This window comes from Pleurodeles waltl, chromosome 4_2, assembly GCF_031143425.1.
Source record: "Pleurodeles waltl isolate 20211129_DDA chromosome 4_2, aPleWal1.hap1.20221129, whole genome shotgun sequence".
NCBI classification, from domain to species: domain Eukaryota; kingdom Metazoa; phylum Chordata; class Amphibia; order Caudata; family Salamandridae; genus Pleurodeles; species Pleurodeles waltl.
The window spans coordinates 575,563,093-575,589,497 of record NC_090443.1 but is presented as its reverse complement, the minus strand read 5'-3'; positions in this window follow the sequence as shown (position 1 = coordinate 575,589,497).

The window sequence follows — 26,405 nt, the reverse complement described above, 5'->3', positions numbered from 1 at the left end:
CAACATGGCGTGTGGCTCGGCTTCTCCTGGTGCGGCACAAGCGCGGCTCCCGCCAGCCTGGCAGGCAGCACTTCATTCTGAATTGTGCCACGGCACCTGTTTGGGTGCCAGTGCCCACTTCTCCTCAGCCCCAACAGGCTCTGTGGTATGGCTCGGGCCACAGCTGCGACTCAGTAATTGAAGGTACTGGGTAAACCCGGCCACAGAGAGTGTGCGACACGTTGCACAGAAAACAACTGCTGCCGTTGGCAGCCGCTCCTCCTCCTTCCTGGCCCCACCGCTCCAGAGGAGGAGGGGATCAATTTGTCTCTCTCCCAGTGGTGCTACGGGGAGAGAAAGAATGTAGTGCTCACCAGACGCTAGATAATCCAATGAAATCCGGTGCTTCCCTCAGCACCAGGACTGCAAAGGAGGTACTCTTTAGCCAGAAGGAACACCACGCTTCCGTGCCTTGGGGAGAGGTGCACAGAGTACAGGGGGAACACCACCCAGTCCCTGGAGAAAACAGATGGGGCACTGGGCGGCATGGCACCAGCAATCAGGCCAGCACAAGTTTCCAAAACCAGTGGCAGTCCCTCTCAATGACCTAGCAGGTCATAAGTCAGCACACCAGCAACAAGCCCAAGGTGGTTCCTGGTGATTCTTGTCAGCAGCATCCAGTGTCTAGGTCAGTCCATAAGTGTCTAAAATGTGCGGGAAAGCCCCCTGTATTTATACTCATTTTGTGCAGTCTACACAAAAGGGGGAGAAGGGGGTCCAACCAGTCCTATCTGGTTCTTGGGGTGTTCCCTCTCTCCTCCAACACAGGCTCCAGACATCAGTGGGGGGTTAATGAGCCCTTTGTGTGAGGCCAGGGCACAGCCTTCACAAAAGCAGGTGTGCCCCGCCTCCCATTCTCTCAGCCCAGGAAGACCATTCAATATGTAGATGCACCTCTGTGACACCTCCACCCTCCCTGTGTACAAGCTATCTGAAAAATATGCACAAAGCCCAGCTGTCACTCTGCCCAGACGTGGATTGGAGTCAAGCTGCAAAACACCAGAGTCATAAGCACAGAGAAATGCTCACTTTCTAGAAGTGGCATTTCTGCAATGGTAATAAAACATCCACCTTCACCAGTAAGCAGCATTTCTCACTACCATTACAACCATACCAAACATGCCTACGCTACCCATCATTAATAAGACAATACCCCCTAGACATAGATCAGGGCATTTCCAATGCAATCCTATGAGAAGGCAGCACTCACAACAGTGAGAAACCAAATAGGCTGTTTGTCACTACCAGGAGAGGCTACGCAACCAGGGGCATGTCCTTCCTTCAACATACATAGCACCCTGCCCATAGGGCTAGCTAGGGCCTACCTTAGGGGTGACTTACATGTAGCAAAAGGGGAGTTCCAGTCCTGGCAAGTAATTTTGGATGGCAGGCACCTGTGGTAGCAAACTGCTCATGCAGGCCCTGTGCTAGCAGGCTTGAGACAGGTTTGAAAGGCTACTTCTGTGGGTGGCACAAGCAGTGCTGCAGGCCCACTATTAGAATTTAATGTACAGGCCCTGGGTATAGGGATACCACTGTACAAGGGACTTACAGGTAATTTAAATGTACCAATCAGGTATAAGTCAATCATGCCAAGTTTACAAGGGAAAGCACATGCACTTTAGCACTGATCAGCAGAGATAAAGTGACCAGAGTCATAATGTCAGCAAAAAGGGTCAGACAAAATAGGAGGAGGAAGGCAAAAAGTTTGGGGAATGATCCTGTAAAAAGGGTCAGGTCAGACACATGCTTACACTTATCTTTGTTTCCTCAGGAGACAGAGCTTATGCGTTATGACCTTGGTTCTTGTCCCAATACCTAAGCCCCCGCAAAGGTGATACAAACAGTGCTCATCTCTGCACTAGAGCTGTAACTGAACATACCTTGGGCATGCTCAAATCAAGATTCCGGTGCCTTAGCAAAAGTGGAGATGCACTTCAGTATGCCACAGATGTTTCCTGCAAAATTGTGGCAACCTGTGCCATCCTACATGACATAGCAACCAGACACAGGCTACACCTCAATTTGGAGGGCAGAGACTCAGAAGATGATGAACCATAAGCACCACTGCTACAGCCTGGGGACCGGACCATAGCAGTGAAGGGGAGATGCCAACGGGATCACATAGCAACACGTTACTTTGCAGGGTAATTCTTGAGTAACACTGCATTCCCAGAAATGATGCAAGTAGACACTAAAGCAACCTTTAATGTCAGGCTACTCTTATGCTGTGTCATTCTGAATTATATGATTCCCAAGTGGTAAGTGAAATAAAAAATAGTGTTGGTTACATCACCAAACAAATAATACCCATGTGCAACTGCCAAGCTACAGATAAGTGTGCATTACTGCTTTTGGCTATGCCCAAAATGCCCTGTCCCTGCTTCCTCACCAATGGGGTTACCACTGCTACTGCCCGCACAAGGCCTGGGCATCAGTGGACAATACACTGCTCACACAGGAAATCTCCAGAGGGGTATCTCTTGTGCCTCTTGCAATCTGTGCCATCTGTAGCAGGTCAACAGCAACAGTGCTTTGTTCTAGGCCCCTGGAAATGTCACAGCTGAAGTGTCCCGTTTACACTTTCAATGTGATGGTTCTCCTGGAGAGACTGGTAGTAGAAGTGGCCAATCTGCCTATGGAACAACTTAGCCGGTCCATTCTAGCTGCAGCACTGCGATCCCAATGCCTTTGATGGGCACGGCCAGCCGTCATTTTCTGGCACAATTCCTGAAAGGCAGTGGTCAGGCTCACTACATTGGTGTTCACTGTTACGAATTGTGTGGCAATGTTGTTAAAGCAAACAGACACGTTCTGCTGCATTCTATGCATATTCCTGATGATTATTTTTAAATGTTTGTTTTGCAGCTGTTGACGTTGGATCATGGTTACCTTTAAACCCACAATCACCTGTATGTTGCCGTCATCTTCAACAGCATCACATACTTCACGATGCCTTCTGCGCTGGTCTTGGCTCGCAGTTAACTGTGGGATTGGACTTGGTGGTAGAGGGACATCATCATCGTCCTCCTTTGTTGCAGGCTCTGGTGACATTGGCATCATGTCACAGTGTGGTGAGGTGGTGCTGTCTATAGGGAAGGGTTCATCTGCTGCCATGTTGGCCTCATCCACTCCTTCAATATTGACGTCCCCACTCTGTACTTCCCGGGGAATCTGTGGGGCAAATGTGATACATTTTGTTGACCTTTCTGATGTCTGACCTAATAAATGTGCATATGACTCATAGGCTGATGTTATTGACTCTATCACCGATAATGCACTGTGATGATAACATACTTTACATCTGGGAAACAAATGTATGATGCATGCTGCTGGACAATTTGAATTCGGACATAGCTGTGGGATTTGAGTTGTGACAAAAGTAAATATTGTACACTTAATTTGTAATGTTCCTGGTGGAGAACTGTTGATGTTTCCAATGACCATGAAAGACTCTGGCTCCAGTGTGATCTCCACCATTGTCTCGAGTGCAGGGGGTGATGGTACTGTTGGGGGGCCGCCTCCAGTTCCCCAGGATTCTGTGAATCGCTCAGCCACCTTTTCTTTTGGACGTGACCTGAGGTCATACCCCCTCTTGTGGATTTCATCAATGGAGCCATATGTAACTCCAATGGCATTTATCTTTCCTGACAGATCTTCTTCTGTGACTCAGGAACTGTCATTAATGCCCTCCCAAATAAGACATTATGGTTCTCACAGCACTCCTTCTCACTAAGCTCCAATTTTTTTTTCTCCCTCCAGGTGTTTTCTCAGCACTTTTCCTGGCCATGTCTGTTGCTGTTCTTCTTTTGGGGTGTTGGGCCTGTACTGTGTATGGCAACTGCACTCCATTCAGGCTGGTCTCCAGGAAGGTTCTGTGAGGTAATTCCTGGCTCAGAGGTGACTAGCATTGACCAGGAAGTGGTTTTTTTTCCTATTTTGTGCTGCAGATCGCAATTTATGACCAATAAACAATTTGCAACGTAATTCGCAAATTTAGGTAGTCATTTTTACATATCCTCCAATTGCGATGCGACTTACTACCAACTCGCAATTTGAGGCCTCACAACATACTTACATGGGGATTTGGGAGTTCCTATTTTCAATTCGCATTGATTCGCAAATAGAAACTCGCAAATGTTTGCGTTTGTACATGTGGCCCCAAGTGAGAAAGCAAGAAGTTTACTTTTTGGAGAAGGGATTGTGAAATCCCTAACTAGCTATATACACACTTTCTTGAGCTTGGCCATAGCGCAATACTCAATGCGCAGAGTGTTTGGTGATAATAACAAAAGATATGTGGGTGTTACAGACAGTAGAAGTATTTCAAACAGAGTTCAACACAGAACCTTACCAGTTGAAGGAACCAAGCAAATTCGTTTTTCAAAAGGAAGTGGAATTGAGTGTGCAAGATGAACTATTGCATATTATAGAAAACAGTGCAATAGTAAAAATAAGAGAGGACGACAATAAGTCTGTGAGTACTTTGTTTCTGGTGGAAAAAAGAGTTAAATGGTTGGACTCCGGTGATAAATCTAAGAAATTTAAACCAGTGGGAAATGTATCAGCATTTCAAAACATATCCTGCCTTATCTTGAATAAAGGAACCATCACATTTCCATAGGGGAAAATATTTGACCTAACTTCATGCAGATGAAAGATAACACTCTTCCGGACATACCCTAAAAATAAACAAAGGAGTCCCTTGAGAATTCAATACTTACGTGCCAATAGTGCTGCATCATTTTCTCTGTCAGACAGCAGCTCTTGAAAACACGATACATTTTATGTAAAAAAAAGAAAAAACTAAGGTTGTGTATCTTTAACCACTCCAGATCAGTAGGAGGTTTTGGGATAATATTTTCTAAGCTGTTTGGCAACAGGTTTTGTATTTTAAAAAAACCTGCTCTAACCTTTCAAATATATCACAGCGAATGGTGACAGTGAGATACTGAATGACATAACCGCTGGGCAAGGAGGCACTTAGAATGGTGGCCGGTGACTGGTAAACTCGCACAGATTAGGTAGAAGGTTATAAAGCCTATGTCCTTGGTGGGAACTACTACCCATGGATAATCTACCACCTACCTATATTCTATGCTGATCACCCTCACACAAGTGGGATGGAAGGTTTTAAGCGGTCGGTTTCTCTCTGTGCAAAACCTTTGTCACTGGAAAGTTCCCTGTCTCACAAATGACAAATTCCACACAAAGGCTCCCAAAAGTGCCAAGAGACCAAGGATTTAGTGAACACTGTTTTATAAAAAAAAATATGCTTAACATGACATAAAAAGCTGGTAAATTGCCCTCACAGGATCCATCACATTTCACATAAAAGTATCTGCAAGCATAAAACCCCTATTATGCGGTAGTGCACTCTAAAGAAGGTCCATGGTGATAGGACGGTGCTTAAGGAAAATGCCAGAAATGCATTTTTTTAAAAGAACCTTCATGCATTATAACGTTATTTTATTTTTCCAGTGTTGTTCCTGGAAGTAAAACAGCAGTTTTTTTGTACTTTCCCGATCATTTCAGTGGTAGGCCGCTATTAAAGATCACCAAGTAAATACAGTGTTGTGGAGCAATTCGAAGAATGCTGTGAAACCCAATCTCTTTATAGCCATTTGATAGCGTTAAAGCCAAGACTTTAACAATCGTGTATGACTTGGCTTCAACTGACAAACTAGAGGCGCGTAATTAAATACAGATGTCCAAAAGAAATAACACATCATTGACATTCACAGATTGCGTAACCGGAGTCAGTAACTGGCAGCCTTTAACATTTATGTGGAGTGCAATGCATAAACGCAAGGTAATGAAACGTGTTTCATTGCCAAATCGCTATACCTATGAATTCAACGAAATTTCACAATGTCTTACGTGGTCATCAAAGGGTGCCTGGGGGGTCCGTGGGCCGCATCATTCTGTGTTTTAGGGGACCTGCGGGGCTAAAAGACACTTGTCTTCGCTCGCAGTAATTAGAAAAAACACAGGAACTGAAAGGGGTCCCTACCAGGCTCTACGTTTATATCCTTAAAACACGAGTAAGAACAGTGATCCCTTGTGTCACAATGTTCTGCCAGAACATGTAACGTAATGACGGACTCAGTAGTTGAGAATGGAGGCTGCGTGAGATTCTCAGTGTCTGTCACGGTGTCATAAAGATATTGGGGGTCATTATGACCTTGGCGGAAGGCGGAGAACCGGCGGTAAGACCGCCAACAGGCTGGCGGTCTTACTTGGTGGAATTATGACCATGGCGGTTACCGCCATGGTCATCCGCGGGCTCTCCGTTCCGCCTGCCAGGGCGGAGACGACCGCTGGGCTGGAGACCTGGGTCTCCAGCCCGGCGGGCGTCACTATACCGCCGGCGGTATTTTGACCCGGCTTACCGCCGTGGATTTCCAGCAGTTTGAACCGCCATGAAATCCATGGCAGTAAGCACTATCAGTGCCAGGGAACTCCTTCCCTGGCACTGATAGGGGTTTCTCCCACCCCTGCCACCACCCAAAGGTGGCAGGGCCCCCCTCCCCACCCGACCCCCAACATCACATCACCCATACCCACACGACACGCACGCAGGCACCACTTACACACTTACACTTACACGCACACACGCCGACATACATGCCAACATCCACACACACAGTCATACATGCACACCCACATTCAAACATACACGCACACATCCATACAGACATATCCACAGACATACATGCACTCATTCCCATACACTCAACACCCCCGCAAGCATACATGCACTCACACACCCCCTCTACATACACACACGCACACCCCCATGCACCCACACAACACCCCCCACTCCCCTCCCCTCACGGACGATCGACTTACTTGGTCTGACGATCCTCCGGGAGGGGACGGGAGCCATGGGGGCAGCTCCGCCGACACCACACCGCCAACAGAACACGGCCACGGCGAATCACAGGACGTGATTCGCTGGGCGGTGTTCTGTTGGCATGGCAGTGGAGGTGGAGCAACCTCCACTTCCCCGCCTCCCGCCAGTATGGCTGTTGGCGGCTCTCCGTCCATAAAAGGACGGAGAGCTTCCAACAGTCATAATACGCCGAGCGGCAAACCGCCAACACTGGCAGTCTTTCGCACGGCGGTCCCTCGGCGGTCTTTCAAAAAGACCGCTGAGGTCAAAATTACCCCCATTGAGACTACATGCTCATCCAATATTTGGCTTCTTGCACAGAATGATGGACAACTAAATGCCGATTGAAAACATGATTCTATGAGGAAATGTAAGAGGTACACAGCTGTCGAAATATTGAGGAAGTGTGTGAAAAGGTGCATAAATATCGAAACATTGGGGAAGTGTTCGAAAAAGTCCATAATTGTCGAAATGTTGGCAATTCCAAAGGAAAACAAAATGCAGTGTGCGTGTGAGAGTGAGAAAGAGAGAAGGGCAAGAAATCAGAGCATGTATGTTGGCGAGAAGGGGCGGGGAAGTGAAAGAAATGAAAGGAGGTACAGGCGGATGCAGAGTGGAAAGAGCGCAAAGGGAAGTAAGACGACGATGAAGTGGCATTTCAGAACTAGAGCTGTAGAGACAAAGGGCGTAAGTGACTAATAAAGAGTGAGATTGCAAACGTATATGATGTGAAGAGAAGAACGGGAGATGCAACTCACCCGCTGTTGAATAAAATTACTACTAACAAGCATTAGTAAAGTCAATAGGTTCCACTTGCTTTAGGTGTATTTGTTCATTGTGATATATTTGTATGCCCTAAAATTAAACACTGATAAAGGCACCCTCATGCTGGCTGGGTGGCATGCTGGCTTAAACATAGGACTATAGTTCAGGTGTTTTAGGCCACGCTCATAATTACATATGTCTCCTGTAATAGATCTCGAGATACATTTCTTTGGCCACGCCCTTTTTAAGGCACCCCCAACTTTTTCACCCCACTGAATGCATTGGGGATCAGCATTCCTTAAGTCCCTCTCGTTGGCGTCATCTCATTGAATAATTTTCTGAGCTAAGACCTGTTATTCTAGGACAGAGTTCTCCAAGGAGTAGCTCTGGAACTACTGGTAGCTGTCCAGCTACCCGCAGGAAGCTGCCCTATTTGCAGCCCAACCTGCAAAATTAGAAGATTTTGCTTAGTTGAACTGACAATGTGTGTAATTTTGAAACTCATACTTTAAAGTTTAGAGAAAAATGGCTTCATATCCAAGATATATTTATTTAAAAATATATTACTTGGTGCCAGACCCATTGCAGCTTTGGCTGTGGTTGTTATTTATTACCCATGTTGAAGTATGCCAAGCTGATAAAGCCCTTTTTCCATTACTGCTGACAACTCTGCCTGATGCACTGAGGTGAGTACTGGTGGGAATTCTGCATCCTTTGGCCACTGATATAATGTTGTCTGATGTGTTAACTATCACAATACAAATAATATTAGTACCTTGCAATGGTTTTCAGTGAACACTAGTAGCTCTTATTATAGAAAAGGAGACCACTGTTTTGGGTCCTTGGCCACCCAGGCTTACACTGCACTCTTTCAAAGGATGACGAACCCTTTGTCTTAGTGATGGGTTCCTTTCCGTCACTTGTCTCCAGCCACCTCCCTACCTCCCCATTGGATGGCAACGCGGATGACTCATTTGAGGCAGTGAAGGATCACAGTGCCGACCATGCGCAAGTACAACAACTCCTATGTATGAGTAATCTATATGCAATGCCCTCTACTGGTCGGTGGGCTGCCTAACTCAGTAGCTGTGCAGCCCCCAGCGGCCTTGTTGAGTTAGTAAACTGGTGGTCCACCCATGGGTCCCTGTCCAACCACTTCCTTAGGAATCAGAAGTTTCTGTTAGTTTCCTACTCTCAGGCTGAGAGCCTGTAGCCCACACTGCCTATCAGCTTGATACAACATGTTGCTAGGACCGACACAGAATTTCAAAAGGTTTATCGTGTATTGCTGAAATGAAGACCAGTTTTCTTGAGAGAATGGTCAAAATGATGGAAAAGGGAGAGTACAAGAAAGAGCTGGGTTATGCGCACTTTTGTTTTTGTGCATTAGTTTAGTCCTGAAGGGCAGTTCGATTTTTGTTTCCTTCACAGTTTTACAGGTAATAATGTTGGAAGCCCTGAATAATCCATCAGAGCTGCAAAAACACATGCAATGCTTGGGAAGGAAAAGGCGGTGATAAATGGTGCCATAAGAAACAAAAACAACTGTCAGAAAGAAAGCACAAGAGGCAGGAGCTAAAACGGTTGCCAAGGGCTGGCAAAAGCAGGCGAAGAGGTCTGCTAACCTACATAGAGTCCTTGTACTGGGGAGGTAGACTTCTATCCTCCACTGGAGCAGGAGAGAAATCTTCCGTGGAGGTGCAAAACGCAGAGGCTCAGAGACAAGGTACACTCGTCACTTGGGCCTCTAGAAATAAGAGCCGAGCAAGCGAGACACAAATTCTATCCGAGGAAGGGTCATATGGACTGTGGTCAGATATTGGGTATGAGTAGATGAAACTGGGGATTTCCTGGCTCTGGAGAGATGATGTGGCAGGATACTGAGGCTGTGAGCGGACACTTGGACTGAAATGTAGTGAGGAGTATTTTATGACACAGGGTTTCCGTGTACTAACCTGTAGTACCACAGGATACTTCTTCTTTCTTTAGAGCACTAAAACACCCATTTCCTTTAAAGCAGCAGGATCATTAACTATTTTCTGTTGGATGACTGTGAGGAATTTGGTTTTTGGTTGATTGGGATGTGCTCAAGCAACAGCCACAGTCCTTGTCAGGGTGAACCACAAACAGGCACTAAATTAACCTCTGCTTAACCCTTTGGTAGCTTGGCACAAAAGCTGTTAGGCGACGTATAAAGTATTTATGCAACACACAAACAGTAATAAAATGAGAACATAACACAAAAAAAACCACACCAATTTAGAAAGATAGTGTAGAATTTAATCAATTTTGTGACACCAAAAGGAGAAAAATGTAATCATTGAAATGGCATAAAGCATCTTCTGTGGTTATCTGGTCACGCTGGACCAGGACAAAGTCACACGTTCAGACTGACCATGATGGAGTGAGGGCCTGATGCAGAGACCAGATGAGTCCCACTGAAAACTGTATTTTATTTACTCAATGCAGGGCTTTGTGTTATGTTGCATCAGTTCTAATGAGGAGTGGTCGAGGGCGGTGTCCAAGGTCTTGTGCCACAGGATGTTTCTCTGTTCGTTAGTGCAATAAAACACCCCTCTCAATGCATGGGTTCTAATGAGGAGCTGCAAGGGCTGCAATGTGAGATCCTGTGTTGAGTTGTTTCATGCTTTGTCGGTTCTGATGAGGATTCCGATCAGTGGCTGCGAGGTGCTGTGATATGAGGTCCTTCATCACGCTGCATCGAGTTGCATTGCACTGCGTTGGTTCTGAGAAAAACCACTATTGGGTCGGGAGGAATGTCCCCCATGTTCCTGGACTGGGGGGCACCTGTTGGGATCAGGACTCAATTCACCAGCGGCCAGTAGTAGGGCACAGGCATGTCCTGTTGAGTCTGGGCAGCTGGGAAGATAAAGGATGGGCCTCTGGAGCTTGCTAAGCCTCTGTAGCTCAGAACAGAAGGCTTGTCAGCTAGCCGTTGGAGTCGCTCTGGTGGTTCGGAGTAGGTGTGGGTGGGACTCACAGAGTTTCACTCCGCAGAATTCCGCAAAAGAACACTCTATGAGATTCTATGGAGTTCTGCAAACGGGTGAAAATCAGCATGCTGCATATTTTCCACTGATTTTTAGCACTGGGAGAATGTTCCATGCTGAAGTGGTGATCAACTAATTCCAACCCCCACCAATGTTGAAAAAATTGAACGTTTGAAGCAGCTTAAGAAGAAAAATATCAGAACACAATTGCATGCACAAGTACTTCTTGAGCATTTGAAAAATAATACTATCCCTGCAGGCTTGCAGGTGAGGAATATTCCAGTAATCTTTGTGTTAGACAAACCCTACTTATTGCAATTCAGTGGGGTAGGTACAAAATGTTCCCAGGATTGGCTGGCTCTCTATATTGAGACTGCGTTAAGGATAAGTGAAACAGAATTGAAAGAAATTGAATTGTTGGAACTCTAATTTTCGCAAGACCAAACAATTCAAGACGTAAAACAACTATTAGAGTCAGCAAATAAAATCATTGCTGAGTTCAAAATCCACACTGTAAATCAAAAAACATCAAAAGTGGCGAGGGACATTAAGAATTTCGAAATTGAGGAGGTTTATCCGTTTTTGAAAGAAGACTTTTACAAATACAGAAACCCTAGCAATTTGAATTTACAGTTTCTATCTCGTTCACGTAAGAGATTTATTACTTTTTCGGATACTTCTTCAGACTCAGATACGGAACATCTATCAGACACTTTCTCTGGTCCCTCACACCCTACTACTCAACCTTTTTTTGGCAGAGGGGGACGCAGAGGAAGAGGGGGAGGTGCGTGAGGCAGATTTCAATTTCAAGACCAGAACAGAGATTTGTACACCCAACAAGGAGAATTCCGCACCAGGAAGAGAACATACAGAAGATAATTGACGAGGGTTCAGACATGATACCTGTCTATAATTTGTCTACCCATGCTCTTTCAGATAAAGAGCAAGAGGTACTAAAGAAAGGTCTCTCTTTTGTCCCAACTAAACTTCAAGACTCTGTTGACACTAAAACCGAAGTATTACGTTTCTTGAGTAAAGTAAGGTTACGGGCCTTCTTTCGAGACAATACTAGGGATATGACTTCCAATGAAGTTAATGTCAGTGGGCTACATATAAAATCCTCATTTGGCCCTGACACTATTAATATGCCACAGATTTTGAAGATGTGGTTCTCCGTGAAATTGATTTACTCAACAATACTAAAATATCTTTTGAGTTTAACTGTTCTAAGGAAGAAAATAATGCCATCCTCTCCTTGTCACAAAATTATAACATCATCATTAAGCCAGATGATAAAGGTGACGGCATAGCTATACTAGATAAGGATAAATATAGTACGGAAGTACGTCGCCAACTAAACAATAGGGAGCATTATCGTTTGATAACAGAGGATCCCACACCTAGATTGAAAGCTACTATTACTACCATCACTGATGAAGCACTTAGAGAAGGATGGATATGTAAGAAAGAATATTATTTTTTAAACCAAAGTCAATCACGCATTCCCCTTTTCTACATTCTTCCCAAGATTCATAAAGATGCCATTAACTCCCCTGGGAGACCAATCATTGCGGCTTGTGGATCTTTACTAGAACCTTTGGCCCAATATGTAGATTTCTTTCTTAAGCCATTTGTGCACAATACTAAAGCATATGTGCGGGATTCTATGCATATGATCAATAAACTCGAAGGTAGTGCTTTCAATGAAAGAACACAACTATTAGTGACCTTAGATGTAGAGGCACTTTATACTAACATCCCACAAAATGAGGCACTACAAATAATGAACATCTATTTAGATCAGAGATCTCTTCTGCATAAGGTCCCTTCTCCTTTTTTGGTTACTCGGACTACGTTGTGTTTAAAAAATAATGTGTTCACATTTGACAATGAGCTGTACCTGCAAGTCAAGGGTGTAGCAATGGGTGCAATTTTGCCCCCGAAATCGCGAATCTCGTCATGGCATTTTTTGAAGATAAATGGATTTTTGATAGAAATAATCCTTTTCACATCCACATTAAAATGTGGCTACGATATATTGATGACATCTTTATGATCTGGGAAGGGGATCTGCAGGGTCTTACTATTTTCCACCAATGGATCAATCATTTAACACCTGATCTTAAGTTTACGTTGTTTTCCGATTGTAAACGGATCAACTTTTTGGACCTATGGATTCAATCTACTGAAGGTTATATTTCGGTGAGTCTATACAAAAAACCTACCAATAGAAATACCTTACTTCATTTTTCAAGTAATCATCCCCGGTCTCTTAAGGAGAATTTACCTTATGGTCAATTTCTTCGGATTCATCGAAATTGTACCACTAAAGAAGTCTATTTTCACAATGCAGAATCTTTGATATCTAGATTGATGAATAGGGGCTACCCCAAGAAAATTGTTGAAGGGGTGTGTAAACGTGCATGGTATACTCCACGTGAACATCTGTTAGTCCCCAAGCCAAAAAACATGGTCTGTCCTTTGACATGCGTACTGACATTTAACCCTAAAGCGAACCGCATTAGAGCCATTATTGAAAAAAACTGGAAGTTACTTTTTCCAGTAGGGTTAGATAAACCCCTGTTTGCTTTTAAAAGAGGCCGTAACATTTATGACTCCTTAGTACATGCTCCATTTAGTTCTAATACTAAGAAAAAGGCCGATTTGAGAAGAATGCTAGCTCTTCTTCCAATCATTGGGCATTTCCAGTGTATGAATTGCCTGGCTTGCCAGTATACAGAGAAGAGTAGACAGCTGGAGTTGAATGGCAAAATATACCACCAACGTTGTTTTTCAAATTGCAACACACATCATCTGAGATATTGTATCACTTGTCCGTGTTCGCTTACCTACATTGGTCAGATGATACAACCCGTGAAAACACGCATTACTTATTCAGCGCCCCTGCAGCATATGAATTTACCTGCCTTAAGGTCAGTCCCTTTGGCTACGCTTACCTTTGATGTACTCTTTTACACACTGCAGTATAATGATCAACTTTTAAAGGTTTTTGCGTTAACAGTGTCACTTTTGGCTCTCTACTTATTATTTTTTACATATTTTTTACAGCCTTATTCTTTTTTGGTATATTTCTTGGATTGACTTTCTTCCAAAAACATCTCTATAATTAACCAAATGGGCTCTCCAGGGTGTTCAGTCTAACCAATTGTGTTATTAAAAAAAAAAATCTACTTTCCTAATTTTTAATGTTTTCATATTTAATTCACTTTTCTCTATGTGCACACATGTGGGTTCTCTTGGTGAACAGGTGTGGGTTCTCTACACCTGGCGGTGCATATAGTTGTTATGCGTCACAATTGTCTAGGTAATTTGTTATGTTGTAAATACAGGCCCCGTGTTCCATTGTCCTGAGGAGGCCAGATTTGTAAAGGCCGAAACACGTCGACTGTAACTTCCAAGGAGTGACTGTTGGAATTCCTGAATTGTTGGATTTAATAATTTGTGGACTGTATCGGACACTTATTCCAGTGAGTGATTTCTCTCACTGATGCTAGATACTTTCCTTCGACAACTGCCACTACCTTCTTATGTGACTGCTTGCCACTGGATGGCTAAGCAGCCTGTTTCATGTACTACGGTGCCCTAAAGGAATCGTTGGTTGATTTGTTTTATTTATGTGCAAGACTTGTATATAATTAGATTTTTTTGTGTCTTTGGTATGTTATACATTTCGTGTATTAGTTCTTTAGGTGAACAGGTAATTTGTTGGCACTATGATTGAGTTGATTTAATTGTAATAAAGAAATTAAGTTTCAGTGAAAAATTTAGGTTTTCGCTTAGGTATTTGGTTATATATTTATCCCTGTTGGATATTTTGATTTCTGTATTGTTATTGTCCCTGATCCAGTGGGGTAATGGGGACTCCCCCTCTGTCTGCCCTTTATTCCCATGCTGAAAGGTCAGCACAAGCCAAATGGGCAAGCCAAAAGGCACTGCTGCCTGAGTTGATAATGCTAGAAATAATACTATATGGTCACTCCAAGAGGGAAGTAATCCTAAACTTCAGCGGTAAATTGACTATAAAGAATTGAGTTCATCCAATCTTTGTTCAATTAATTTTAGATGTTTTATTTCTTTTATTAACTTATTCAATTCCTTCAAAAAAGTCTTCGACATACAATGCACATTATTAACAACAAGTATAGAGTTATTTACAATTATAGGTGCTTCTAAATATTGAAACACAGTGAATGTGAATATTGTGAAAAAAGTAATAGTGTTATCTACAATATATACAAGACGTGGTTAAAATCAATGTGAACTTCTAAAGGCTCCGTCAATCCAGGAAGCCTTGAAGTCACTTAGAATTATACAGTTTCAATCCACATTCAGTTTTGTGTCGACGTTTCAACCCTATAGATTGAAATAAATCAAAAGCGGGTCATTATCAGGACTGGAAATAGTTTCTATATGGTAGCACCTAATGTTTCCAGTTTATGGTTATTGTCTCTTGTCAATGTCTCCTTCGTCATTGAAAGTTAATTTCAAATCATTAACAAGGATGAAGCCTCATCTTCAGCTTTCATTCAGGAACGGAGTATCTTCATTAAATCCTTCAAATTTGTTAAATGCAAGCGCGCCGGGCAAGAATGGCGGCTGAATTTTAACTTGCAGTATTTCTTCTCCATGTACCTACTCGCACAGCTGAGGAAAATGTATTAAATCCTTGAGTTGATAATGCTGGCGCTCACACAGATTTTCTACTCAAGCTGCAGTTTTCTCATTGTGAATGGTATTGACCGCCCATGACCATTTACAGTGAGAAATCTCTTAGCACCCAAAAATCACACTAGGGGATGGCAATTCATGCTCGCACCTGCCAAATTGCCACTAACGAGCTGTGTGCAAGAAAAAACGTCACCACATGGCAGTTGGTGGAATTTGACAGGAAAGCTGTATTACCAGCAGAATGCGGATTGGCCAAATTTCTGCCAGCTCTGTCGGTGGAGCAGAATTTATCACTCACACCTAGTACAGGGTTCAAGGAGCAGATCCAATTTTGCTTCCTCAGGCTGCAGGGCAATCCTTCCAGCAGCAGGACGGCAGAACAGTCATTCTAATGAGTCTTCCACACATCCAGAAGTGATCTGAATAGTGGACTTAAGAGTCCTAATTATATGCCTGGTGTTAGCTTTCAAATGGGTGAAATGTCTGGAGTTTCCCTCCCCCCACAGATGTGTTTAAAATTTCCTGTCTCCCTGCCCTGGTATCAGTCATTCTACATTCACAACAGTCTAGTGTGAAGAACTTTGTGGGTGAGCAGAAGCAGCTTGAAGTGCAAGTGTGACCGCTCCATACCCTTTATCAAGTCAGGATGGTCAATCCTGCGTACATCCAGGCCCTTAATCGTTATACTGTTTGTGGATAACGCACACAGGTCAACTGCCAGCAACACCTAGTCATGGGGCCAAGATAACAGCCTGTAGGCACCAAATGGTTAGGGCCAGTAAATGCCAGCTTTCTAAAAAGTGTAATTTCTAGAATTATGACTTACAATCTACTTTACCAATAAATAAAGTATTAACTTATAATTCCTCAGACACAAACATGACATTCCTACTTTCTCCCATATAAAATGTATCACTTAGCAAATGTATAGAGTAACACAATGTTACCCTATAGGAGAGAAAGATTTTGCTTTCATGAAAAACATATTTGAAGGTTTTCACTACATGCAAAACTTAAAAGTGCGTGTCCAGCTTTTTAAATGCAATGCACCCTGCCTTATAGGCTGTTTAGGACCTACCCTAGGATTGGCTTATATGTATTAAAAATGAAGGTTTAGGCCTGGAAAAAGGTTTTTTTTGCTATGTCAAAATGACAGTGTTAAACCACACTCATAGGCTTCATGCCAGGCCTGAAACCTGGTTTAAAGGATTAGTTAAGTGGGTGGCAAAATAAGTGCTGCAGGCCCATAATTAGCATGTAATTTATAGGCCCTGCGTACATGTTGTACCTCCTTAACGGAGACTTACACGTAAATTAAATGTTCCAATTGGGTTTAAGACAGTTTTACTATATTTAAAGGTGAGAGTATAAGCATGTTAGCTCTAGTTAGCAGTGCTACAGGTCTCAGAGTCCGAAAAGCTTACAAAACAGGATCTGAAAACATGAAGGGTGAAGAACAAACATTTGGGGATGATCCTGCAGAGATGGCCAGTTCCAAAAAGGGCATTATCATCAGCAAGCTTACGTGAGGCAGGCCTGCTTCTTTCACTCCTTAATTGAGTGCATCAGGTCCTCTGCAAAGTCTCCAGCCTGCTGAATGTAATCAAGCAGCCTAGGTTTTCCATCTTGTTCCTACTTACTACTTCAGCTTCTCTCTGCTGAGAAAGTAGTCTTATGTCGGCCATAGTTTTGACCAGAGTGTTTTTAACTCTGACTTGAATATATTGTGGACAGGTACAGCTTCTATCCCCATGTGTCATCATGACCATGTATCAAGTAGCTTGCAACCCGCAGGTCTCCTTGGTAGAAAAAGAAAAGAAAATCACACTATAAGGACTTGTATTCAAATAGGAAAGTGCTTGAAGAAGATAATTAAACAGTCCACTAAAACAAAGGTAGTCTGTGGACCATCTTGTGTTTTCCATAGTTGTATCTGCATTCGTGGCTCCTTTTAGGTCAAATTAGGATACCTACATAAAGATTGCACTTTATGATCATAGCATGATATCTTGTTTAATTTCTGATATGTCATCTACCATCTGGTTGTTGAGATGTCAATTCCACTTCATGGAGAAAACTAGAGTGAAAAGGCTTTGGGTTCCATATGAAAGTACCTGGCCTGTTCAAATGCACAAGGAGGAGATAAGATTGCTTTCTCAAACAGTGGGAGTATATTGCTGACACTACTTAGACTGGAGCAAGGGAACCCAGACTTCAGATTGGTGAAAGAGGAGACAGGCTTCTCCTCAGAAATTTGATTGGGTCCTTTCTGGTACAGAGGACTGCTGATTTGTCTTCTTGAGACAACCATTTGGTAGCTGGCAAGGTTGAGGGTTGGTTCTGTAGATTCCATTGTCAGGATACGAAATGCCTTTAGAAAGGGGAAGTTATTTATCTCTATTGTTATTCAGTATCAAGCATGGCTGTTAATAGTCAGGTGCGTGCTGCTCAGAGTTCTTTGATTTGGGAAGTTCACATCAGAGGTACATAGTTAAGTGATGTGATGTGATGTAAGGAGCATCTCTCAAGACAAAGGCTGAAGCTAGAGGGCAATCTGAGAAAGACATGTGAAAAGCGAACAGACCCAAACCCGTTCTGCAAAGACAGGCAGAAAACCTGCATACACATCATCATTTGAAGTGAGGTCAGGTGAAGAGCATCAATCAAGCCAAAGTCTGACCCTGAAAAGTACACATGAAAATGGAACCAACCCAAACTGGTTCTGCAAAGACACACAGAGTCCACATTCACTGTCTACCAAACTCTGCATGAAAGAGGGCGCTACTGACCCACTTGTTGCAGTTCTGAATTAAGTTTGACACAGAGGAAGTCCTCCACAGAGTACCCAGAGGACTAGTATGCAACCAGGGTAGGTATCTGCCTGAAAGTCAGCTTTCTAAGGATGATGAGATATCACCTGGAGTCCAGTCCAGAGGAAGAACTGCCTGATTTGTTCTAGCTACCTAAGGAGTCCTGTCTTAAAAAGAAGTAAGGAACCCACTCTGCAGGTAGTGCTGACCATTCTAGGGGGCTATAAGCAGTTGACCATGGTAAAAGGGTCTGTCTGCAAGAGACTCACTTACTAGGAATGGCATAGTTGACACTGCAGATCTGTCTCAGAGTCCCTTGGAAGAACAGCAGCACTTCTGAAGTGTATACAAGCGGCCTTCCAAGTCATCACAATCATTGCTACAATGGCACTTGTGGAGGAATGCCCAATTGTTTGACCCGACTCCAGCTAGGATTGATAATTTGACCCATTGCACCCGCTGCGTATCTGTGACTCTGCATGGGATGACTACAACAATGCCAGCTCAGTGCCTTGCAATCCCAGACACTCTGAAAGTGAAGACTGCCAACCTTTGCTACCTACCCAGTGTACCCGCTAGAGAGGGCTAGATGACACTGACCCCATTGAGGGAGCCAAGTGGACTACACTGCTCTGAAGACCGAGGTAATTGCCTCAGAGCATTATGTGCCGAATTAGCACCTGGCAATCAAGGGGCTGAGGACCCCAGCGTCTGATCAGACTGCTAACATTGTGCTGTGAACAGTGCCTAGAAGTACCTCATCATTTCCAGAGCCAGCATGTAGAGAAGAGGACTGCAGATCCTCCTCCACCCAGGGAGGACCCAGCATGACTGACAATGTACTTAATGGAGGATTCAAGCATGTCAAGACTGCAAGGCCCATCTGTGCTGAAAGACTACCACAGTCCGGAAGAAGCTGTTACTCCTGCCATTGCCCTCTGAAGACTCACTGTATGCCCTGCAGCTTCTCTACCAGAACTGAACTGATATGAAACATGACACTGGTCCTGTGCATTACTGGTGACCCTGCCCCCAAGCCCAGCCCATGTGAGTGCTGTTGTGGCTCTAGGCCACCAGGAGAAGGAACTAGTGCGAGATAACACAGCTATCTTGTCCCAAGAAATGACTGTGCGCTAAGAGAAGGGAGGAAGGGCTGCACTTGAACTAGAGACTACTCTTCCAGAACATTTTGCCCATGGAGTTAAGAAAGAAGGGGGCCCAGTCCCTCGCAGAGGCCCCAGCATATAAGACTTGCACCTAATTATAGAGTATCTACCACATTGCTGTAGTGTGTGGTGTCAGTGTAAAAATGATAATTATCTCTTTCAAAAGAAAATCACTAGACTAGTCATTGTTATTATTGAGCTGGTGGGTATAGCATTTACTGCTGCATCTTAAGTAATCCCCACAATAACCTATCAGTGAAGCCCTTGGCTGCTCTTCGTTGCTACTAAGAGAGTCAAGCGCTGAATAGGTTGCATGGAGCCCAGTTTGCATCGCCATAATAAGATGAACTCCATGCTAGTAAAAACAAACAACCCGAGCCCCTATGGTTGTGGCCCCCAGCTCCTTCCTACCACATGCCACTGACCACTACTTTTCAGTGAGCTATGTCATTTTGGCATTACTTAATCAACAGAGGGTATGTATCTGAGTAGATGAGGGGGAATCTCCCAGCAATTTTAATCAAATAGGGAGGAAACATAGGATCTCTCTATCTACGTTCAGTTTCTGTCACTAACAATACATCACTGTGCTTTAATATGAAATATTTGCAAAGTATCCTTAACTGGAACCTGAATACTATCTCTCTCTGTCGCTCTTCTTTAGTTTTCTAGTTGGTTCCAATAAGAATTACTGACTGGAGATTGCATTATGTTAGCATCTGAGTAGGTGAGAGACACCATTAAACACTCCTAACATAAATTCGATATTTTAGAAATGGGGTGTCTAGTTGGCAGTCGGTTTGCACCCTGTCCAAGTAGGGACCCCCACACTAGTCAGGATAAGGGAGATACCCACTCAGATAACCCCTGCGCACCCCCTTGGTAGCTTGGCACGAGCAGTCAGGCTTATCTCAGAAGCAATGTGTAAAGCATTTGCACATAACACACAGTAATAAGTGAAAACACCACAAAAGGACACCACACCAGTTTTAGAAAAATAGACAATATGTATCTATATAAAACAAGACCAAATACGATAAAAATCCAACATACAGTAAGAGAAATATGAATTCGGCAAGATTTACTCAAAACTACAGTTCCTTGAAGTCGATAGCTCTACCTGGGGCTATGACGATGTCGTGATCAACAAAACCAAAAGTTCAGGCCGGCCGCGGCGTTGCGGGCCAGCTACGGTGTCGGGAAGACCTGCAAACAGTACCTTGGATTTGCAGGTTACCGTGATCCTCGTAGTGAGCTCTGGAGAGTGGCGTCACTGCCGTCGCAGTGTCAGTTCCGGAGTCAGTGCAGTAGTTGTCGGGCCCTTGAGGTCACATGCGTGGCAGATCAAACTCCAGGCTGATGAAGTCAGGTGCGCTGGCTTGGATGGCGTCGGGGCTGCGGTGCGAAGTGGGATGATGCGATTTGCGGTGTCCACAGGTCACAGTGCAGGCAGCGGCTCGGTGACGGTGTCCAGCGTCGTTGGTGAGACCAGGGCTGCGGTGTGAAGCGGGGCGGTGCGACGTGCGGTGTCCACAGGTCACGGTGCAGGCAGCGCATCGTCGTTGCTGAAGCTCTGTTGTCGGCAGGCCCAAGCCAGTGGTGCGGGACGGTGCTGTGTGACCCTCACAAGCAGTGTCTACAGGCCACCGTACAGGCAGAATGCCTGGTGACGACACAGAAGTCGATGGTGCTGGCGTTGGTGGACCGGGGCTGCGATGAGGGATAGGAAGGTGCTTTGTGTACCTCACGAGCGTTGTCCACAGGCCAGGGTGCAGGCAGCGGTGCTGGTTTCAGCAGGAGCTTCATCGTCAGGGATGCCCAGGCTGCGGTGTGAGCAGGGGATGCCGGAGTGCGGGGCACACAGGTCACGGTGCGAGCAGTAGCTCGGTGAAGTCGTCCGATGACGGCGTCGGGGAGACCAGGGTCATGGTGCGAAGCGGGCAATGCAACTCCGTGTGGCGTCGGCAGGTCACAGTGCAGGCCAGCAGCATCGTTGGCAGTGGCGCAGTGGTTTCTCCTCTTGAACAGCACAAAACACACAGTTCACAGTGCTGCAGGTCGAGGAAACTGAAGTCTTTGGTGTCCCTGAGACTTCCAACAGGAGGCAAGCTCTACTCCAAGCCCTTGGAGAATTTTCTTAAGCAGGACACACAGCAAAGTTCACCCTTTGCACTCTTTTCAGGCAGAAGCAGCAACTGCAGGCCAGTAAGCAAAGCAACACAGCAAAGGGACAGTCCTTCTCCTTCAGCTCTTCTCCTGGGCAGAGGTTCCTCTTGATTACAGAAAGATTCTAAAAGTCTGGGGTTTTGGGTCTTCTTCTTATACCCAGTTCTGCCTTTGAAGTTGGCAAACTTCAAAGCAAAGTCTCAAGTGTTTGCAAGATCCTTCCTTGTCCAGGCCAGGCCCCAGACACTCATCAGGGTGTCGGAGACGGCATTGTGAGAGGGCAGGCACAGTCCATTCAGGTGTGAGTGACCACTCCTACCCTCCCCTCCAGCATAGTTGGCTAATCAAGATATGCAGGCTACACCCCAGACCCCTTTGTGTTACTGTCTAGGGGAGAGATGTGAACAGCCCAGCTGTCAAACTGACCCAGAGAGACAATCCACAAACATGCAGAGTCAAAGAATGGTATAAGCAAGAAAATGGCTACTTTCAAAAAGTGGCATTTTCAAACAGACAATTAATAACCAAGTTCACTAAAATATGTATTTTTAAATTGTGAGTTCAGAGACACTAAACGCCATATTTTTATCTGCTCTCAAAGGGAATCTGCACTTTAAGGATATTTAAAGGCAGCCCCCATGTTAACCTATGAGAGAGATAGGCCTTGCACAGAGAAAACCGAATTTGGCAGAATTTCACTGTTAGGACATATACAACACACTAGTATATGTCCTACCTTAAACATTCATTGCACCCTGCCTATGGGGCTACCTAGGGCCTAACTTAGGGTTGCCTTACATGTAGTAAAAGGGAAGGTTGAAGCCTGGCAAGTGGGTACACTTGCCAAGTCGAATTGGCAGTTTAAAACTGCACACACAGACACTGCAGGGGCAGGTCTGAGCCATGTTTACAGGGTTACTAATGTGGGTGGCATAACCAGTGCTGCAGGCCCACTAGTAGCATTTGATTTACAGGCCCTATGCACCTCTATTGCACTTTGCTAGTAAATCAAATATGCCAATTATGGATAAACCAATGAACAGTACAATTTCTATAGGGAGCATTTGCAAGTTAGCACTGATTAGCAGTGGTAAAGTGCGAAGAGATAATAAACCAGCAAAAACAGACCTAAAAAAATAGGAGGAAGAAGGCAAAATTTCGGGGAGAACCCTGCAAAAAGGGCCATTTCCAACACACTTCAATTAAACTGTCACTAAGTCTTATGTGTCTGATTAGTTACATTAGAATATATTACATTACATTAATAATATAAGAGGTGATTAATATCAGTAAACAGTCATACATATAGACTCCCTGTAGTGTTTTTATGTTTCTTGTTATTTTCTAAAGATTCTATTACATTAGCATTTACTCAGGTGAAAGACATACTATCAGAAAATAAGGAGACATTGACTTGGGGAGGTGGAACCCTTACCAACTTAACAAACACACCAGTCAAGTCTTCATACAAGTCTTAAAGAAACCCATGGAAGATGTTGTACATGCAGCAGGCAGTTCCCCAAGGTAATGCATGTTAAGGTCAAGCAGCACTACCATTTTTGAAGTGGACAACACAACTCAAAAAAAGTCCCAAACCAATTCACAAAAAATGAAAAGTGGAAAAAAAAACATCAAGTTCATTACAATCAGATAAGGGAACTAGAGATATGAATTTTAAAATATTATCACAAAAAGTACCGTTGAAAAATACCAATTCATGCAAGATTGGGACCTACGTGAGATTTCAGGCCAACTGCTATGAAGTGGTGGTGTGATACACCAAGTGGGTGGTCCCGATCTACATTTTTACCTCAGGACCTGGTCTCTGTAATAGAAGTCAAAGTTTTGCTAAAAGGTCCAAGGCTGAGGCTGGCAAGAGTCCTGCAAACTTTAATTCTTCATTGTCAACCTCACCCTGAAGGGTTGATTTTGACACAAAGGGCTCAAAGAAGAACAAATGTGGATGTCACTGATGCCAATGTCACCTTGTTGCTAGTATAGGTTTGCTGCCTCACTGTGGTCCAAGATTTTATCTTCTACATAGTTACATTTTCAGTTTTCAGAGCCTGCAAGATTAGAAAGCTGAATGTCTAAAATAGATGAAACTTTCAAATAGAATTGTGTATCTTCAGCATATTGATTATCTTAATGCTGTTATCTGAATGTAGAGCATCAAGCAGGTTGAAGATGACAGAAGACAGTATTGAACCCTAGGAGACTCCGCAAGATGTTTTGTGACCTGGAGGTGGCCATCTGCACAAGCTAGCGGTGATTGGAAGAGTAGGAGAAAAACCGATGAAGGACATTAACGGTTAATACCATTCAAGCCTCCAAGGCGGGATGGTCAACTGTGAAAGACAGAAGTGAGGCCTGGTATTATCAGGTGCCAGGGGTCAGCTTCATCTGTGGTCAAGAGGGCATTTTCTACAATCTGTAAGGTAGCAGTCTCTGTGCTCTGGCATAATCTGAAGCCAGATGGGCTGTAATATCTGAGATAGTTAGCTTTGATGTGATCTTGGAGTTTGACATGGGCTGATTTTCCAATGATCTTGTGATGTACGATATATGAGTGATGGACCAGTATGTGTCAAGGACATCAAGGTCTAGTGTATCTTTCTATAGGAGTGGAATGTTTTGCCCTTTATGTGTTTCCATCTGGACTCACCAGCTTACTAATTTTGATTGTTTGTTTTAACTTCTATTTGTATTAATTAATATATTACATTTTAAAACTATTTCATATCTTTCAAATAATATTCAAAAACTAAATCTGTACTGTTGGACTTGGCCCTTTCCGCCGGTCATCCCCAAATGTTTTGCCTTCACCTTCCTGGTTTCTGAAACCATTTCAGTTGACTTTTAATTCTCTGTGAACTCCACCACTGCCTAACCACAATTAAAGTGCTTGTACTCTCTCCTTTAAACATGGTAGAATTGTCTTGTACCCAATTGGCACATTTAATTTACTTATACATCCCTAGTAAAGTAGTACCCAATGTACCCAGGGCATGTAAACCAAATGGTACTAGAGGGCCTGCAGCACTGATTGTGTCACCCATTTACACAACCCTGTACAACATGTCTCAGGTCTGTCATTGCAGCCTGTGTGTGCAGTTTGAAACTACTATTTTAACCTGGCAAAATTAACTTTCTTCCAGGTCCAAACTTTCCATTTTTATGCATATAAGTCACCCCTGATCAGTCCAGACGGCAGGGTGCAGTGTATTTAAAAGGTTGGGCGAGTACGTAAAATTGTACCTGTCCTGATAGTGAAATACCCGCTCTTACAGTAACATTGGGGTTCCTTAATACCTTTACTAAGTGCTAAGTATCATTTGGGAGCAGGTGGACAGCTTGAGTTTGGTGTCTAAAGAATTGTAATTAAAAGCCCTATTTAATGGTGAAGTCAGATGTTAAGCCACAATTCTGAAAATGATACTTTTGGAAGTTAGCATTTTCATGTCCTAACCATTTGGTGCCTGCAGCCTGTCCCTGGATGTTTGTGTATTGCTGACTGTAAGACAAAGGTAGGCTAGGTGTTGGCAGGATGGGCCACTTTAACTTAAAACATGGGAGGAGCTGTCACCTACCACACTTGAACTTCATAAACGCTCTGCCTCAACACACTCACAAAGGGTTTATCATTAGTCTTTTGTGTCCCCAGACACGCTGGGGCCAGGACAGGGAGAAATGGGCTGCCTGAAACCTCAGGGAGGTGGAATCCTCTAGAACCTTCTCCTACTTCAAAGTGGGCACCAAGTACAAACAAATGGACCCTCAGACCCACTCTTGGGTACACATCTGGACCTGTGGAAGACACAGATGAAGGACTGCTGTGCTCCTTTGCTGCAAGGATTGCCAAGCCGTGCTGACCTGATGCTCTTCTGCTGAGTGAGAAGGACTGTGCCTGCATCTTGAACCCAGGACCACCAGAGTGATTCCAAGGGCTCCAGCACCTGAACTCTGCCAGGTATGAGTCCTGCCCTCCTAAATGGTGCCACCCTAATCCCAGACTTCTGGAATAGGGTCTGAAGGTGCTCTGCCAGCCCATATATGACCCCAGCAGAACTAAAGCAGCGCAACGCATCGTATCGCCTCGCAAAACTCCACATTGGAACTGCTGCTCCATGCATCCCCAACACAGAACTTCGCAGCACAACCCACAGCGTCCTGAGAACAACCACTGCACAATGCATCCTTGATGCAGATCTATGCATTAAAAACTCTTCGTCAAGAGCATCCTCAATGATAACACAGGACTCCTTATTGCAAACCCCACATCTAGCCGGTGTGTGATGCAGCTTAGACTTAGGACTTTGCATCGCAATCCCCTTATTGATGGATTCTTTGTCTATAGCACAGGACCTTGCACAGCAGCCTCACAGCTCCTCAGAACTACTGCTACACAGCACATCTTTGACGTGGACTGTCTCAATGCTCTGCACTTAGGATTTAAGATACTTCCATTCAGCTGGCCTGTCTTGATCCCTGCAGCTAGCAGGTGCTCCATTATCAGTCTGAATTTTATGATTTAATCCCCTGTCCGATATGACCAGATAACCACAGTTGGCGCTTTGTGTTTCTAGGCACTATTTTTACTTACAACTTTGAAACTGTATATCTCTTGTTTTACTGATTGGAGTTTTGTTGTTTTGATCTCAAAAACATATTTTATTTGACTCTGTTTTCTAAATTGGTATGGGATATTTCTTGTTTTTCACTTTATTACTGTTTGAAGTGCTGCATAAATATCTATCAAATTGCCTGTCAGTTAAGCCTGACTGCTTTGTGGCAAGCTACCAGAGGGTTAAGCACAAATTAATTTGGGGTTTGCTTGTGTTTCAGTCTCACTGAAATTGTGGTT